This window comes from Hypanus sabinus (assembly GCF_030144855.1).
Source record: "Hypanus sabinus isolate sHypSab1 chromosome Y unlocalized genomic scaffold, sHypSab1.hap1 SUPER_Y_unloc_1, whole genome shotgun sequence".
In the NCBI taxonomy this organism is placed as follows: Eukaryota; Metazoa; Chordata; class Chondrichthyes; order Myliobatiformes; family Dasyatidae; genus Hypanus; species Hypanus sabinus.
The window spans coordinates 165813-179984 of record NW_026779010.1 but is presented as its reverse complement, the minus strand read 5'-3'; positions in this window follow the sequence as shown (position 1 = coordinate 179984).

Here is a 14172-nt window from a genome sequence, read left to right as displayed (position 1 = left end):
ACGTAGATTTTTCTTCCTGTAACACCTCGTGGACATTGTCTTCCTATAACACTACATGGACTAATTCTTCCTAGTCTAACACCACGTGGACTTTTTCTTCCTATAATACAACGTAGACTTTTTCTTCCTGTAACACCTCGTGGACTTTTTCTTCCTGTAACACCACATGGACATTTTCTTCCTATAACACCACGTGGACTTTTTCTTCCAATAAGACAATGTGGACTTTTTCTTCCTGTAACACCTCATGGACATTGTCTTCCTATAACAATACATGGACTTTTTCTTCCTAGTCTAACACCACGTGGACTTTTTCTTCCTATAGCACCACATGGACTTTTTCTTCCTATAACACCACGTGGACTTTTCTTTCCTATATCACGACATGGACTTTTTCTTCCTATAACACCACGTGGAGTTTTCCTTCCTGTAACACCACGTGGACTTTTCTTTCCTATAACACCACGTGGACTTTTTCTTCCTATAACACCACATGGACGTTTTCTTCCTATAACACCTCGTGGACTTTTTTTTCCTATAACACCACGTGGACTTTTTCTTCCTATAAGACAATGTAGACTTTTTCTTCCTGTAACACCTCATGCACATTGTCTTCCTATAACACTACATGGACTTTTTCTTCCTAGTCTAACACCACGTGGACTTTTTCTTCCTATAACACCACGTAGACTTTTTCTTCCTGTAACATCTCGTGGACATTTTCTTCCTATAACACCTCATGGACTTTTTCTTCCTATAACACCACGTGGACTTTTCTTTCCTATATCACCACATGGACTTTTTCTTCCTATAACACCACGTGGAGTTTTCCTTCCTGTAACACCACGTGGACTTTTCTTTCCTATAACACCACGTGGACTTTTTCTTCCTATAACACCACATGGACGTTTTCTTCCTATAACACCTCGTGGACTTTTTCTTCCTATAACACCACATGGACTTTTTCTTCCTGTAACACCACGTGGACTTTTTCTTCCTGTAACACCACATGGACTTCTAATTCCTATAACACCACGTGGACATTTTCTTCCTATAACACAACATGGACTTTTTCATCCTATAACACCACATGGACTTTTTCTTCCTATAACACCTCTTGGACTTTTTCTTCCTAATCTAACACCACGTGGACTTTTTCTTCCCATAACACCACATGGACTTTTTCTTCCTATAACACCACATGGACTTTTTCCTCCTATAACACCACATGGACTTTTTTTTCCTATAACACCACATGGATTTTTTCTTCCTATAACACCACATGGACATTTTCTTCCTATAACATCACGTGGACTTTTTCTTCCTATAACACCACGTGGACTTTTTCTTCCTGTAACACGTCGTGGACTTTTACTTCCTATAACACCACATGGACTTTTTCTTCCTAGTCTAACACCACGTGGACTTTTTCTACCTATAACACAACGTAGATTTTTTCTTCCTGTAACACCTCGTGGACATTGTCTTCCTATTACACCATGTGGACATTTTCATCCTATAACACCACATGGAATTTTTCTTCCTATAACACCACATGGACATTTTCTTCCTATAACACCACATGGACATTTTCTTCCTATAACATCACGTGGACTTTTTCTTCCTATAACACCACATGGACTTTTTCTTCCTAGTCTAACACCACGTGGACTTTTTCTTCCAATAAGACAATGTGGACTTTTTCTTCCTGTAACACCTCATGGACATTGTCTTCCTATAACACTACATGGACTTTTTCTTCCTAGTCTAACACCACGTGGACTTTTTCTTCCTATAACACCACGTAGACTTTTTCTTCCTGTAACATCTCGTGGACATTTTCTTCCTATAGCACCACATGGACTTTTTCTTCCTATAACACCACGTGGACTTTTCTTTCCTATATCACCACATGGACTTTTTCTTCCTATAACACCACGTGGAGTTTTCCTTCCTGTAACACCACGTGGACTTTTCTTTCCTATAAGACCACATGGACGTTTTCTTCCTATAACACCTCGTGGACTTTTTCTTCCTATAACACCACGTGGACTTTTTCTTCCTATAAGTCAATGTAGACTTTTTCTTCCTGTAACACCTCATGCACATTGTCTTCCTATAACACTACATGGACTTTTTCTTCCTAGTCTAACACCACGTGGACTTTTTCTTCCTATAACAGCACGTAGACTTTTTCTTCCTGTAACATCTCGTGGACATTTTCTCCCTATAACACCACATGGACTTTTTCTTCCTATAACACCACGTGGACTTTTCTTTCCTATATCACCACATGGACTTTTTCTTCCTATAACACCACGTGGAGTTTTCCTTCCTGTAACACCACGTGGACTTTTCTTTCCTATAACACCACGTGGACTTTTTCTTCCTATAACACCACATGGACGTTTTCTTCCTATAACTCATCGTAGACTTTTTCTTCCTATAACACCACGTGGACTTTTTCTTCCTATAAGACAATGTAGACTTTTTCTTCCTGTAACACCTCATGCACATTGTCTTCCTATAACACTACATGGACTTTTTCTTCCTAGTCTAACACCACGTGGACTTTTTCTTCCTATAACACCACGTAGACTTTTTCTTCCTGTAATATCTCGTGGACATTTTCTTCCTATAACACCACATGGACTTTTTCTTCCTAGTTTAACACAACGTGGACATTTTCTTCCTATATCACCACGTGGACTTTTCCTTCCTGTAACACCACGTGGACTTTTCTTTCCTATAACACCACATGGACTTTTTCTTCCTATAACACCTCGTGGACTTTTCTTTCCTATATCACCACATGGACTTTTTCTTCCTATAACACCACGTGGAGTTTTCCTTCCTGTAACACCATGTGGACTTTTCTTTCCTATAACACCACGTGGACTTTTTCTTCCTATAACACCACATGGACGTTTTCTTCCTATAACACCTCGTGGACTTTTTCTTCCTATAACACCACGTGGACTTTTTCTTCCTATAAGACAATGTAGACTTTTTCTTCCTTTAACACCTCATGCACATTGTCTTCCTATAACACTACATGGACTTTTTCTTCCTAGTCTAACACCACGTGGACTTTTTCTTCCTATAACACCACGTAGACTTTTTCTTCCTGTAATATCTCGTGGACATTTTCTTCGTATAACACCACATGGACTTTTTCTTCCTAGTTTAACACAACGTGGACATTTTCTTCCTATAACACCACGTGGACTTTTCCTTCCTGTAACACCACGTGGACTTTTCTTTCCTATAACACCACGTGGACTTTTTCTTCCTATAACACCACATGGACGTTTTCTTCCTGTAACACCACGTGGACTTTTTCTGCCTCTAACACCACGTGGACTTTTTCGTCCTATAACACCACGTGGACTTTTTCTTCCTATAACACCACATGGACATTTTCTTCCTATAACACCTCGTGGACTTTTTCTTCCTGTAACACCTCGTGGACTTTTTCTTCCTATAACACCACATGGACTTTTTCTTACTCGTCTAACACCACGTGCACTTTTTCTTCTATAACACCACGTGGACTTTTTCTTCCTATTACACCACGTGGACATTTTCTTCCTATAACACCACATGGACATTTTCTTCCTATAACAGCACATGGACTTTTTCTTCCTAGTCTAACACCACGTGCACTTTTTCTTCTATAACACCACATGGACATTTTCTTCCTATAACACCTCATGGACTTTTTCTTCCTGTAAAACCTCCTGGACTTTTTCTTCCTATAACACCACATGGACATTTTCTTCCTATAACACCACATGGACTTTTTCTTCCTATAACACCACGTGGACTTTTCCTTCCTGTAACACCACGTGGACTTTTCTTTCCTATAACACCACGTGGACTTTTTCTTCCTATAACACCACATGGACGATTTCTTCCTGTAACGCCACGTGGACTTTTTCTTCCTCTAACACCACGTGGACTTTTTCTTCCTATAACACCACATGGACTTTTTCTTCCTATAACACCACATGGACATTTTCTTCCTATAACACCTCGTGGACTTTTTCTTCCTGTAACATCTCGTGGACTTTTTCTTCCTATAACACCACATGGACTTTTTCTTCCTCGTCAAACACCACGTGGACTTTTTCTTTCTATTACACCACGTGGACATTTTCTTCCTATAACACCACATGGACATTTTCTTCCTATAGCACCACATTGACTTTTTCTTCCTAGTCTAACACCACGTGCACTTTTTCTTCTATAACACCACGTGGACTTTTTCTTCCTATTACACCACGTGGACATTTTCTTCCTATAACTCCACATGGACATTTTCTTCCTATAACACCACATGGACTTTTTCTTCCTAGTCTAACACCACGTGCACTTTTTCTTCTATAACACCACATGGACATTTTCTTCCTATAACACCTGGTGGACTTTTTCTTCCGGTAAAACCTCGTGGACTTTTTCTTCCTATAACACCACATGGACTTTTTCTTCCTATAACACCACATGGACTTTTTCTTCCTATAACACCACGTGGACTTTTTCTTCCTATAACACCACATGGACTTTTTCTTCCTATAACACCACATGGTCTTTTTCTTCCTAGTCTAACACCACGTGCACTTTTTCTTCTTATAACACCACATGGAATTTTTCTTCCTATTACACCACGTGGACATTTTCTTCCTATAACTCCACATGGACATTTTCTTCCTATTACACCACGTGGACATTTTCTTCCTATAACTCCACATGGACATTTTCTTCCTATAACACCACATGGACTTTTTCTTCCTAGTCTAACACCACGTGCACTTTTTCTTCTATAACACCACATGGACATTTTCTTCCTATAACACCTGGTGGACTTTTTCTTCCGGTAAAACCTCGTGGACTTTTTCTTCCTATAACACCACATGGACTTTTTCTTCCTATAACACCACATGGACTTTTTCTTCCTATAACACCACGTGGACTTTTTCTTCCTATAACACCACATGGACTTTTTCTTCCTTTAACACCACATGGTCTTTTTCTTCCTAGTCTAACACCACGTGGACTTTTTCTTCCTATTACACCACGTGGACATTTTCTTCCTATAACACCACATGGACTTTTTCTTCCTGTAACACCATATGGACTTTTTCTTCCTATAACACAACATGGACTTTTTCTTCCTATAACACCACATGGACTTTTTCTTCCTATAACACCACATGGACTTTTTCTTCCTGTAACACCACATGGACTTTTTCTTCCTTTAACACCTCATGCACATTGTCTTCCTATAACACTACATGGACTTTTTCTTCCAAGTCTAACACCACGTGGACTTTTTCTTCTTATAACACCACGTAGACTTTTTCTTCCTGTAATATCTCGTGGACATTTTCTTCCTATAACACCACATGGACTTTTTCTTCCTAGTTTAACACAACGTGGACATTTTCTTCCTATAACACCACGTGGACTATTCCTTCCTGTAACACCACGTGGACTTTTCTTTCCTATAACACCACGTGGACTTTTTCTTCCTATAACACCACATGGACGTTTTCTTCCTGTAACACCACGTGGACTTTTTCTTCCTCTAACACCACGTGGACTTTTTCGTCCTATAACACCACGTGGACTTTTTCTTCCTATAACACCTCGTGGACTTTTGCTTCCTATAACACCAGGTTGACATTTTCGTCCTTGTCTAACACCTCGTGGACTTTTTCTTCCTATAACACACGTGGACTTTTTCTTCCTAGTCTAACAACACGTGGACTTTTTCTTCCTATAACACCACGTGTACTTTTTCTTCCTATAACACCACGTGGAATTTTTCTTCCTATAACACCACGTGGACTTTTTCTTCGTATAACACCACGTGGACTTTTTCTTCCTGTAACACCACGTGGACTTTTACTTCCTATATCACCACGTGGACTTTTTCTTCCTAGTCTAACACCACATGGAATTTTTCATCCTATAACACCACGTGTACTTTTTCTTCCTATAACACCACTTGGACTTTTTCTTCCCATAACTCCACCTGGACTTTTTCTTCCCATAACACCACGTGGACTTTTCCTTCCAATAACACCACGTAGACTTTTTCTTCCTATAAAACCTCATAGACTTTTTCTTCCTATAACACCACATGGACTTTATCTCCTATAACAGCACCTGGACTTTTTCTTCCTATAACACCACGTGGACTTTTTCTTCGTATAACACAACATCGACTTTTTCTTCCTATAACACCACGTGGACTTTTTCTTCCTATTACACCACGTGGACTTTTTCTTCCTATAAAACCTCGTGGACTTTTTCTTCCTATAACACCTCGTGGACTTTTGCTTCCTATAACACCACATGGACGTTTTCTTCCTGTAACACCACGTGGACTTTTTCTTCCTCTAACACCACGTGGACTTTTTCGTCCTATAACACCACGTGGACTTTTTCTTCCTATAACACCACATGGACATTTTCTTCCTATAACACCTCGTGGACTTTTTCTTCCTGTAACACCTCGTGGACTTTTTCTTCCTATAACACCACATGGACTTTTTCATCCTCGTCTAACACCACGTGGACTTTTTCTTCCTATAACACACGTGGACTTTTTCTTCCTAGTCTAACAACACGTGGACTTTTTCTTCCTATAACACCACGTGTACTTTTTCTTCCTATAACACCACGTGGAATTTTTCTTCCTATAACACCACGTGGACTTTTTCTTCGTATAACACCACGTGGACTTTTTCTTCCTGTAACACCACGTGGACTTTTACTTCCTATATCACCACGTGGACTTTTTCTTCCTAGTCTAACACCACATGGAATTTTTCATCCTATAACACCACGTGTACTTTTTCTTCCTATAACACCACTTGGACTTTTTCTTCCCATAACTCCACCTGGACTTTTTCTTCCCATAACACCACGTGGACTTTTCCTTCCAATAACACCACGTAGACTTTTTCTTCCTATAAAACCTCATAGACTTTTTCTTCCTATAACACCACATGGACTTTATCTCCTATAACAGCACCTGGACTTTTTCTTCCTATAACACCACGTGGACTTTTTCTTCGTATAACACAACATCGACTTTTTCTTCCTATAACACCACGTGGACTTTTTCTTCCTATTACACCACGTGGACTTTTTCTTCCTATAAAACCTCGTGGACTTTTTCTTCCTATAACTCCTCGTGGACTTTTGCTTCCTATAACACCACATGGACGTTTTCTTCCTGTAACACCACGTGGACTTTTTCTTCCTCTAACACCACGTGGACTTTTTCGTCCTATAACACCACGTGGACTTTTTCTTCCTATAACACCACATGGACATTTTCTTCCTATAACACCTCGTGGACTTTTTCTTCCTGTAACACCTCGTGGACTTTTTCTTCCTATAACACCACATGGACTTTTTCATCCTCGTCTAACACCACGTGGACTTTTTCGTCCTATAACACCACGTGGACTTTTTCTTCCTATTACACCACGTGGACTTTTTCTTCCTATAAAACCTCATAGACTTTTTCTTCCTATAACACCACATGGACTTTATCTCCTATAACAGCACCTGGACTTTTTCTTCCTATAACACCACGTGGACTTTTTCTTCGTATAACACAACATCGACTTTTTCTTCCTATAACACCACGTGGACTTTTTCTTCCTATTACACCACGTGGACTTTTTCTTCCTATAAAACCTCGTGGACTTTTTCTTCCTATAACACCTCGTGGACTTTTGCTTCCTATAACACCACGTTGACATTTTCGTCCTTGTCTAACACCTCGTGGACTTTTTCTTCCTATAACACACGTGGACTTTTTCTTCCTAGTCTAACAACACGTGGACTTTTTCTTCCTATAACACCACGTGTACTTTTTCTTCCTATAACACCACGTGGAATTTTTCTTCCTATAACACCACGTGGACTTTTTCTTCGTATAACACCACGTGGACTTTTTCTTCCTATAACACCACGTGGACTTTTTCTTCCTATTACACCACGTGGACTTTTTCTTCGCATAACACCACCTGGACTTTTTCTTCCTATAACTCCACGTGGACTTTTTCTTCCTATAACACCACGTGGTCTTTTTCTTCCTATAACACCACGTGGACTTTTTCTTCCTATCATACCACGTGGACTTTTTCTTCCTATAACACCACGTGGACTTTTTCTTCCTATAACACCTCGTGGACTATTTCTTCCTAGTCTAACACCTCGTGGACTTTTTCTTCCTATAACACCTCGTCGACTTTTTCTTCCTATAACACATCATGGACTTTTTCTACCTATAACACTACGAGGACTTTTTCTTCCTGTAACACCACATGGAATTTTTCTTCCTGTAACACCACATGGAATTTTTCTTCCTATAACACCTCGTCGACTTTTTCTTCCTATAACACCACGTGGACTTTTTCTTCCTGTAACACCACATGGACTATTTCTTCCTGTAACACCACATGGACTTTTTCTTCCTATAACACCACGTGGACTTTTTCTTCCTATAACACCACATGGACTTTTTCTTCCTATAACACCACATGGGCTTTTTCTGCCTATAACACCACATGGACATTTTCTTCCTATAGCACCTCGTGGACTTTTTCTTCCTAGTCTAACACCACGTGTACTTTTTCTTCCTATAACACCACGTGGAATTTTTCTTCCTATAACACCACGTGGACTTTTTCTTCGTATAACACCACGTGGACTTTTTCTTCCTATAACACCACGTGGACTTTTTCTTCCTATTACACCACGTGGACTTTTTCTTCGCATAACACCACCTGGACTTTTTCTTCCTATAACTCCACGTGGACTTTTTCTTCCTATAACACCACGTGGTCTTTTTCTTCCTATAACACCACGTGGACTTTTTCTTCCTATCATACCACGTGGACTTTTTCTTCCTATAACACCACGTGGACTTTTTCTTCCTATAACACCTCGTGGACTATTTCTTCCTAGTCTAACACCTCGTGGACTTTTTCTTCCTATAACACCTCGTCGACTTTTTCTTCCTATAACACATCATGGACTTTTTCTACCTATAACACTACGAGGACTTTTTCTTCCTATAACACCACATGGACTTTTTCTTCCTATAACACCACATGGGCTTTTTCTGCCTATAACACCACATGGACATTTTCTTCCTATAGCACCTCGTGGACTTTTTATTCCTAGTCTAACACCACGTGTACTTTTTCTTCCTATAACACCACGTGGAATTTTTCTTCCTATAACACCACGTGGACTTTTTCTTCCTATTACACCACGTGGACTTTTTCTTCGCATAACACCACCTGGACTTTTTCTTCCTATAACTCCACGTGGACTTTTTCTTCCTATAACACCACGTGGTCTTTTTCTTCCTATAACACCACGTGGACTTTTTCTTCCTATCATACCACGTGGACTTTTTCTTCCTATAACACCACGTGGACTTTTTCTTCCTATAACACCTCGTGGACTATTTCTTCCTAGTCTAACACCTCGTGGACTTTTTCTTCCTATAACACCTCGTCGACTTTTTCTTCCTATAACACATCATGGACTTTTTCTACCTATAACACTACGAGGACTTTTTCTTCCTGTAACACCACATGGAATTTTTCTTCCTGTAACACCACATGGAATTTTTCTTCCTATAACACCTCGTCGACTTTTTCTTCCTATAACACCACGTGGACTTTTTCTTCCTGTAACACCACATGGACTATTTCTTCCTGTAACACCACATGGACTTTTTCTTCCTATAACACCACGTGGACTTTTTCTTCCTATAACACCACATGGACTTTTTCTTCCTATAACACCACATGGGCTTTTTCTGCCTATAACACCACATGGACATTTTCTTCCTATAGCACCTCGTGGAATTTTTCTTCCTAGTCTAACACCTCGTGGACTTTTTCTTCCTATAACACCACATGGACTTTTTCATCCTCGTCTAACACCACGTGGACTTTTTCGTCCTATAACACCACGTGGACTTTTTCTTCCTATTACACCACCTGGACTTTTTCTTCCTATAAAACCTCATAGACTTTTTCTTCCTATAACACCACATGGACTTTATCTCCTATAACAGCACCTGGACTTTTTCTTCCTATAACACCACGTGGACTTTTTCTTCGTATAACACAACATCGACTTTTTCTTCCTATAACACCACGTGGACTTTTTCTTCCTATTACACCACGTGGACTTTTTCTTCCTATAAAACCTCGTGGACTTTTTCTTCCTATAACACCTCGTGGACTTTTGCTTCCTATAACACCACGTTGACATTTTCGTCCTTGTCTAACACCTCGTGGACTTTTTCTTCCTATAACACACGTGGACTTTTTCTTCCTAGTCTAACAACACGTGGACTTTTTCTTCCTATAACACCACGTGTACTTTTTCTTCCTATAACACCACGTGGAATTTTTCTTCCTATAACACCACGTGGACTTTTTCTTCGTATAACACCACGTGGACTTTTTCTTCCTATAACACCACGTGGACTTTTTCTTCCTATTACACCACGTGGACTTTTTCTTCGCATAACACCACCTGGACTTTTTCTTCCTATAACTCCACGTGGACTTTTTCTTCCTATAACACCACGTGGTCTTTTTCTTCCTATAACACCACGTGGACTTTTTCTTCCTATCATACCACGTGGACTTTTTCTTCCTATAACACCACGTGGACTTTTTCTTCCTATAACACCTCGTGGACTATTTCTTCCTAGTCTAACACCTCCTGGACTTTTTCTTCCTATAACACCTCGTCGACTTTTTCTTCCTATAACACATCATGGACTTTTTCTACCTATAACACTACGAGGACTTTTTCTTCCTGTAACACCACATGGAATTTTTCTTCCTGTAACACCACATGGAATTTTTCTTCCTATAACACCTCGTCGACTTTTTCTTCCTATAACACCACGTGGACTTTTTCTTCCTGTAACACCACATGGACTATTTCTTCCTGTAACACCACATGGACTTTTTCTTCCTATAACACCACGTGGACTTTTTCTTCCTATAACACCACATGGACTTTTTCTTCCTATAACACCACATGGGCTTTTTCTGCCTATAACACCACATGGACATTTTCTTCCTATAGCACCTCGTGGACTTTTTCTTCCTAGTCTAACACCACGTGTACTTTTTCTTCCTATAACACCACGTGGAATTTTTCTTCCTATAACACCACGTGGACTTTTTCTTCGTATAACACCACGTGGACTTTTTCTTCCTATAACACCACGTGGACTTTTTCTTCCTATTACACCACGTGGACTTTTTCTTCGCATAACACCACCTGGACTTTTTCTTCCTATAACTCCACGTGGACTTTTTCTTCCTATAACACCACGTGGTCTTTTTCTTCCTATAACACCACGTGGACTTTTTCTTCCTATCATACCACGTGGACTTTTTCTTCCTATAACACCTCGTGGACTTTTTCTTCCTATAACACCTCGTGGACTTTTGCTTCCTATAACACCACGTTGACATTTTCGTCCTTGTCTAACACCTCGTGGACTTTTTCTTCCAATAACACACGTGGACTTTTTCTTCCTAGTCTAACAACACATGGACTTTTTCTTCCTATAACACCACGTGTACTCTTTCTTCCTATAACACCACGTGGAATTTTTCTTCCTATAACACCACGTGGACTTTTTCTTCGTATAACACCACGTGGACTTTTTCTTCCTATAACACCACGTGGACTTTTTCTTCCTATTACACCACGTGGACTTTTTCTTCGCATAACACCACCTGGACTTTTTCTTCCTATAACTCCACGTGGACTTTTTCTTCCTATAACACCACGTGGTCTTTTTCTTCCTATAACACCACGTGGACTTTTTCTTCCTATCATACCACGTGGACTTTTTCTTCCTATAACACCACGTGGACTTTTTCTTCCTATAACACCTCGTGGACTATTTCTTCCTAGTCTAACACCTCCTGGACTTTTTCTTCCTATAACACCTCGTCGACTTTTTCTTCCTATAACACATCATGGACTTTTTCTACCTATAACACTACGAGGACTTTTTCTTCCTGTAACACCACATGGAATTTTTCTTCCTGTAACACCACATGGAATTTTTCTTCCTATAACACCTCGTCGACTTTTTCTTCCTATAACACCACGTGGACTTTTTCTTCCTGTAACACCACATGGACTATTTCTTCCTGTAACACCACATGGACTTTTTCTTCCTATAACACCACGTGGACTTTTTCTTCCTATAACACCACATGGACTTTTTCTTCCTATAACACCACATGGGCTTTTTCTGCCTATAACACCACATGGACATTTTCTTCCTATAGCACCTCGTGGACTTTTTCTTCCTAGTCTAACACCACGTGTACTTTTTCTTCCTATAACACCACGTGGAATTTTTCTTCCTATAACACCACGTGGACTTTTTCTTCGTATAACACCACGTGGACTTTTTCTTCCTATAACACCACGTGGACTTTTTCTTCCTATTACACCACGTGGACTTTTTCTTCGCATAACACCACCTGGACTTTTTCTTCCTATAACTCCACGTGGACTTTTTCTTCCTATAACACCACGTGGTCTTTTTCTTCCTATAACACCACGTGGACTTTTTCTTCCTATCATACCACGTGGACTTTTTCTTCCTATAACACCACGTGGACTTTTTCTTCCTATAACACCTCGTGGACTATTTCTTCCTAATCTAACACCTCGTGGACTTTTTCTTCCTATAACACCTCGTCGACTTTTTCTTCCTATAACACATCATGGACTTTTTCTACCTATAACATTACGAGGACTTTTTCTTCCTATAACACCACATGGACTTTTTCTTCCTATAACACCACATGGGCTTTTTCTGCCTATAACACCACATGGACATTTTCTTCCTATAGCACCTCGTGGACTTTTTCTTCCTAGTCTAACACCACGTGTACTTTTTCTTCCTATAACACCACGTGGAATTTTTCTTCCTATAACACCACGTGGACTTTTTCTTCCTATTACACCACGTGGACTTTTTCTTCGCATAACACCACCTGGACTTTTTCTTCCTATAACTCCACGTGGACTTTTTCTTCCTATAACACCACGTGGTCTTTTTCTTCCTATAACACCACGTGGACTTTTTCTTCCTATCATACCACGTGGACTTTTTCTTCCTATAACACCACGTGGACTTTTTCTTCCTATAACACCTCGTGGACTATTTCTTCCTAGTCTAACACCTCGTGGACTTTTTCTTCCTATAACACCTCGTCGACTTTTTCTTCCTATAACACATCATGGACTTTTTCTACCTATAACACTACGAGGACTTTTTCTTCCTGTAACACCACATGGAATTTTTCTTCCTGTAACACCACATGGAATTTTTCTTCCTATAACACCTCGTCGACTTTTTCTTCCTATAACACCACGTGGACTTTTTCTTCCTGTAACACCACATGGACTATTTCTTCCTGTAACACCACATGGACTTTTTCTTCCTATAACACCACGTGGACTTTTTCTTCCTATAACACCACATGGACTTTTTCTTCCTATAACACCACATGGGCTTTTTCTGCCTATAACACCACATGGACATTTTCTTCCTATAGCACCTCGTGGAATTTTTCTTCCTAGTCTAACACCACGTGGACTTTTTCTTCCTATAACACCACCTGGACTTTTTCTTCTTATAACACCTCGTGGAATTTTTCTTCCTAAAACACCTCGTGGACTTTTTCTTCCTATAACACCACATGGGCTTTTTCTGCCTATAACACCACATGGACTTTTTGTTCCTATAACACCTCGTGGACTTTTTCTTCCTATAACACCACGTGGACTTTTTCTTCCTATAACAGCACTTGGACTTTTTCTTCCTATAACACCACATGGGCTTTTTCTGCCTATAACACCACATGGACATTTTCTTCCTATAGCACCTCGTGGACTTTTTCTTCCTAGTCTAACACCACGTGGACATTTTCTTCCTATAACACCACCGGGACTTTTTCTTCCTATAACACCTCGTGGTCTTTTTCTTCCTATAACACCTCGTGGACTTTTTCTTCCTATAACACCACATGGGCTTTTTCTGCCTATAACACCACAGGGACTTTTTGTTCCTAT